Source organism: Urocitellus parryii, chromosome 11 (genome assembly GCF_045843805.1).
Source record: "Urocitellus parryii isolate mUroPar1 chromosome 11, mUroPar1.hap1, whole genome shotgun sequence".
Taxonomy (NCBI): Eukaryota; Metazoa; Chordata; class Mammalia; order Rodentia; family Sciuridae; genus Urocitellus; species Urocitellus parryii.
Window position 1 is genome coordinate 15269212 of NC_135541.1, and position 6331 is coordinate 15275542.

Genomic DNA, 6331 nt, shown 5'->3' on the forward strand with positions numbered 1-6331 from the left:
TCAAGCCCCCTTTCAGTCGGCATCATCACCCGAGATGCGCTCCCTGGGCTCTGGTGAACGCGTGCCGAGCCTCCCGGCGCTTTGGAGACTGGGCTGGATATTCGTTGCCTCTGGCGCTGGACAGGTGCAAAACGACAAATTCCCAGCCTCCGCAGCAAAGCATCAGAGAGTCTGACGGAGGTGGTAAGATCTTGTCCTGGACCTGACCTTTGCCCAGCGCAGGCCATTTCATCCTCGCCAAACGAAATCAAGCCGCCAGTGCTCTCCAGGGGGATGGGCTGTGGCCCAACCACCACCACCACCTGGAGAGCTGGCCGGTACACCGCTCTCTGGGCCTCATCCTAGCCTGTCAGGCCCATTCCGAAGCAAGGACAGTGGGTGGTCTCTTACTGGACCTTTATAGAGAGACGACTCCTTGGAGTTGTCGGTGGCCGGGGCCAAGGCGCACGTGTCCTCGGAAGCGCTGGCAGGAGCCGCAGAACCGAGGAAAATGCGGTACCAGACCCTGGCTGGTCGGACCTCTGGAGCTTCCAGGAGAAAGACCCACCTGGGCGTGGCCAGGTAGGGCCCAGGGTCTGAGGCCCGTTCTTCCCCGGAGCGGCGGTGGAACCATGACCTGCCGCTTCTAGGATTTGTAAATTCCATTCGTGGAGTGGTTTCTATTTGCAGCCATGCCCTTGACTTGTCCCTCCGCCTGATTTCTCCCTCTCCCTCTATGGAGAATTAACAGACGGGTTTCCAGAAAAGGGGACTCTTGTGGGTCCCAGCACCCGGCCCAGGACCCGGCACAACTCCAGCCCCCGGGAAGGCTCTCGGCTGGTGGATGCCAGAACCAACTGACTGGGGTGGCTGGCACTCGGGTCCCCAGCCAGAGGTCGCGGGGGGCCTCCAGGGGAAGGAGTAGTGGCTGGAGCCACCGCTAGTTGGCGCCTGCGCCCTGCCAGCCGCGGAGTTGCCGGGCCTGGCCCTCTGCACACATGTGTGCCAGCTGCGGGCTTCCTCCTGTGAGCTGCCTTTTTGGATAGACTGCCCATCCGATTCCACGCCAACGGTGCGACCACGTCTTGGACCAACGGTGGCTTAGTGTCAGACGGAAGGCCGCGCCTTCCCCACCTCCCACGGACTGACGCTATTGCCTTCGCATCTGGAGCCCCAGGAAGGTCCCGCACCCTCCCACCAGCAGAACTCCCCAACCCCCACCAGAAACGCACGGCTCTTTCGTTCTGGGAGCGGGGCGGGACCACGGAGAGACAGGCCTGCTGGTTCTCCATTTCCCACACCCAGGCTGCTTCCTCGCCTCCTGGAGTTTTCTCCACCAACCCCGGGTGCTCAGCACCCCTCTCTCCATCCTGCATGGAACGTCATCTCCTCTCCCTTCTGCCCCACAGATGGACAAACGACCCACTTGGTCTCAAATGGCCCCTGCCTAAGAGCACCCTAGGGTCCATGCAGAGTGAGGAAGTGCCAGGGCCTGTTGCCCCTGAAGGAGACCTTTGGCAAGCCCCCTCCCTCTGCTCTGTGGGACTCACACCTCCCATCTAAGAAATGTCCAGATCTCACATTCAAAGCTGGCCAGGACTCACAGAGCTGGGTTTCCCAGGCTGCCTGGGGAGGGAAGGACCATCTGGTTCCAGAGTGCCACCACCCTCCCCCCCCCTTCCCCAGGAGGGACCAGGTCCATCCCAAATATCCCAGGAGCCAGTGAAGAGAGGGCAGAACACTCTTCCCAAAAGGCATTTCTCCAGTCGTCCCCCTGGGGAGGGACCAAGGTGGAACCTGTCTCCTGCCTAGTGCCCTGTCCCTCCCTGAGCCTCAGACTCTGTTAGTGGAGGTAATTCTAACAGCTCCAGCTCACAGTGTGGGGGAGTAGAGATTCCCTCTGGGAGGAGAGGGACTTTGTGTTTCAGTGTATCTCAAATGCCATTATCGTTTACTGTGAGAGAAAATGTGACCGAGTCAACCGGGACTCCTGTGCAGCCCAGTTCAGACACGTGTATTCACATAGATTTGGATATTATACAGGAGCATAAAATGTATTGTCTAACATCTGTGTGTATATATGTATGAACACATTGTGTACCCTACCCTGGTGTATATATATATGTAAGTAAATTTAAAACTTGTGAGAAATACTAATGAGAATAGTAATGTGTCTAAGTTGAAGCTTGACTCCTGCGCCGTGGAATCAGCTCTGGGGTCATCCCTCCTGGGTGCCTTTTTGGAGAGACTGCCCCTCCGATTGTCTGAAAGGATCCAGAATCTCGGGAGAGGACAGCTGTGCTTTCCAGACACAGTTTGGATTTGTCTGAAAGGGCAGGACTCGGAGGGGAGAGAACCCTGTTTGGAACTGCTGATTCCACTGTCGATGGGCCGGGTGGCCCTGGCCCGGTCCTGCACCCTCTGGTGGTCGGGGGCAGCCAGGCTTGCTGGGTCTGACCACGTGTCTGGCCCAGTTGAATGAAAAGGGATGTTGCCCCCGTCCACCAACAGGCAGGACCAGAGTCAGATAAAAAGCCTGCTCTGACTCCAATGTGAGGGCTGGGGGCCCCTGAGGTCCTGCATGTCACCCTCTCGTCCCCTGGCTGAGAGGACTCACGCACACGAGCCATCGAGGTGGTGGTGACCAAGAGGAGGTAGAATCTGTAGAACAGCCATGACCCTGGACATCAGCAGACCCTTCAGGCCCGTTGGAAGACAGGGTTGGCCAGGGTCACGAGGGAGGGTCCCAGGGTGACGTCTACCCACAACCGCCCTCCTTCTGCCTTGGGACTTCTGGAGAGGGCACAGGCTGGCACCCACTCTGAGGCAGGGAAAGTGGGGAGAGGCTGGACCAGGGTCCTGCTCCCAACCTGAGCAAGGCCAGGGCAAGCCCTGTGGCCCCGCTGGAGCCAGCACTTGGCCATGCAGTGTGGCCTTGGGCTGGATGGGACCCCAGCACTTGGCGCTCCAGGGGCAGGACGGAGCCTCCCGCCTCCCTCTGGGCCTCCGTGTCCCCACCTGAACAAGCAGGCTCCTCTGTGACCTTGGTGGGAGCCTCTGCCCCTCCAGCACACCCAGCACCTTGCCACCTCCTGGGGGCTTCAGCACCCTGGGTCCCTGCTGCCTCAGATCCCCTCCCTCACTCCTCCCCCACCTGGGTGTGACCTGAGGGGGCGCTGGGCCTCAGGGATGTTAGGGGGAGGGAAGGGGAGAGGGGCGGTCAGCTTGCTCCTGCCCCAGCAGAGCACACAGGCCCCACTCCCCAGGACCCCAGAGGTGGCTTCTGGATTCTGCTGCCCTGGTCGGGCCTGATTGTCCTCTCTGCTCCTGACTTTGGGGAACTATACGTTGAGAAAATAATTCTAGTTGGAAATGACCTCAGTTATTGGTCTGTGGCTGATCAGTGCCCTGGTTTTTGGACACCCAATGGGTGCGGAGTTTCGGACCTCGGGGTGCCTCTGCAGGGCAGGGTTTACTCTCTCCGCTTCAAGGAGTGGGAAACTCGGGGTGGCAGTAAGGTGCGTCTCCTCTCTGGACCCCAAGCCACGGTTGGAGGACGGTCCCCGGAGCCTTCCCGCAATGGGCCTCCCTGAGTCAGCCTCTACCTCTGTTGGCTGGGGACAGAGCTTCCGGCTCCATCCTGGGCTGGCTCACGGCCACCTGGTGGAAGAACCCTTCCACTGGGGGGGCCTGGGACTGTGAGAGGGGGCTCGGAGCCCAGGGGGCTTCTGAAGAGATGTGCCGTTTCCCCAGTCCCAGGAGAGGGCAGCTGTGGCAGGCAGGGAGAGAAAGGGCACCTCTGAGCGGTTGTCACCTCTGGCACATCCCACATTTATATCCCTGTGTGTCTCACGGGTAGATACAGTCGCTGCCACCACCCATTTTTACACATGAGAAAATGGAAGCCCAGAGAGGTGAAGTAACTTGTCCAAGATCACACAGCTGGGAAACCGTGGAGCTGGGATTCCAACCAGGCAGCCTGGCCTGAGAGCCCACATTCCTGATCCCTGCGTTCTTTTTGCATGGACCAGAATCAGATGCTTGAAGTTTCCATCATGGAATAGAGTTAGAATCCTGGCCTAGGAACCACAGGCAGGAGTTAGAATTGTGCCGTGTCCCTCAAGAGCCCTGGGATATCAGGTCTACATCCCCACATTTCAAATGGCAGGAAAATGAGGCTCAGGGTCACAGCCTAGGCCAGGGCAGAGTCTGGACCCCTGTCTCCGCTGCTGCCACCTCCCACTGATTCTGGTCCCGCACCCTCTTCCCTGGGTCTCCTCCACGGGCCTTCCTTTCCCTACCGCCCACCCAGCGGCTCCGGGCCCAGCCGGTCCCATTAGGGATTTTCCACCTCCCTCAGAAGGTCCCAGAGACTGTCAGTCCTTGTGAGGTTCTCATTAACCTCAGAGGCCGAGGGCTTGGAGGAGCCGGGCTTTGGCCTTGCGCAGATGAAGATTACGGCTGCATTTCATGTGGCGGGGAAGGAACGCCTCAGACATTCCTGCCAGCAATAAAAGCCACATGGCTTTCTAGCGTCGCCCTTGGAAGAGAAAAAAGCGCAACCCTTTGCGGAAAGAAAGCCACTGTGTACTGTGCACATGGCAGGAGATAAAAATGGGCATCAGGGGCGGAGAACAGGCGGTCTTTTATGCCGCCTCCGACGGCCACCCCCAGGGCCAGGGCCTAGCGGTCGCGATCACAGCTGCCGAGTGGTAGGAGCTGGAGGGGGGCTCAGCCCCTCACCTGAACTGGGTTTGAACCACTCCACACGCGTCCTGGGCCTGTGACCCGTGCTGTCACCCGGGGCCAGCTTCCCGGGAGCAGGGGTGGACGCTCTCGTTGGACAAGAGGCCTGCGTTTATATTCGCACTGGGGCACCCGATGACATGGCCAGTCCCCACCCCGGTCCCCCATCAGCCAATCTCCACGGCTCTCTGGATGTCTCCCGGGCCTGGGAGGCCTGTTTGCTGAGCGCCTATGATCCACTTGGCTGCTGTTACCTGAGCTGGGCTTGCAAACAGCCTGTGAACGGAGCAGACGCAGAACGGAGGCTCCGAGAGGCGTCCTTGTGGCCAGGAGGCTTAGGTCTGGACTCCTCTGAATCCCAGAGTGAAGGCTCTTCCCCCCTCCAGGCTCTCTGCCCTTCGTCTGGGCCTGAGGGTGGCGAAGGGCGGACTCCAGCGGCACAACAGAGGCCCGAGAAGTGAAGGTGCCCAGAGCCGCTCACAGATCATGGAGAATCGGGGACCTGGGCAGAGGGGGGCCGGGGCCTGTGTCCATAGGGCTGGGGCCCAGTTTTATAGCTTGTGGTGCCACTTGTGAAGGGACTAGCTCTCCCTGTGGAGCCCTGCCCCCATCCAGCCCTGCAGTCGAAGTCCCCCAAGCCCTTCCTGTACGGTCCACCTCGCCTCCTGGCTGGGAAGTGGCTGCACTGAGCTCAAAGGCGCCCACACCCCAGGCGAATCTCAGAGAGTTGGGCAAAGCCCCTGTCATGCCCTAGAACTTGGGCGCCTGGCTGCCAGCTCCATTTCCGGGCTCCTTGCTGGGTGCATCTGGGCCATCTCTCTCCTCCCTGGGCTTCAGACTCCCCTGCAGGGAGCTAAGTGCCCTGGATCGTATCGATCCCCAGAAAGGCGGTCTCCAGCATTCCAGAATTCTAGATTAACCTACGACAGGTCTGTGGATTTTCCCATCCCGTGGCGGGGAAGCCCAGGCCAGGAAGGGTCAGGGCTTGCCCAAGGCCACCGGGTGCTCACTGGCAGCGGGACCCTGCCCAAGGCTCCCATCTGCCTGCCCACTGTCTCTGCAGAGCCTATAGGAGGCCCTGGCATCGCACTGGCACCACTCACCCTGGTCCTGCTGCCCATCAGCCCAGAGTGGCCTGTTAGATGAAGCCACAGCCACGGGTCCTTGGTAGGTACTGAAGGTCACCTGCTGTGGGCCTGAATGTCCCCCAAATGCAGTGGTCGAAACAGCCTTCACTATGGCGGTATTCAGAGGTGGGACCTTATCAACGTCACGGGGCCCTAATGAATGAATCAGGCTCTCACGGAAGGTCTAAAGGGAACCAGCCTCGGCCGGTTTTGCCCTCTGCCTTCTGTTATGTGAGGACTCACGCTTCTCCCCTCTGGAGGACACAGCCTCAAGGTGCCATCTTGGTGGCAGAGAGGCAGTGCCCCCACCAGGCGCTCCACTTGCGCGCCCCTTGATCTTGGACTTGCCCGTGGCTGCTGTTGTCTGTAAAGCACCCCGTCTCAGGGGTCCTGTTACAGCAATGCTATAGCTACAGCTGGAGGGTGGCAGCCGGACAGGCCCTCGGCAGAGCAGGTCACCTCTCTGAGCTTCACCCCGT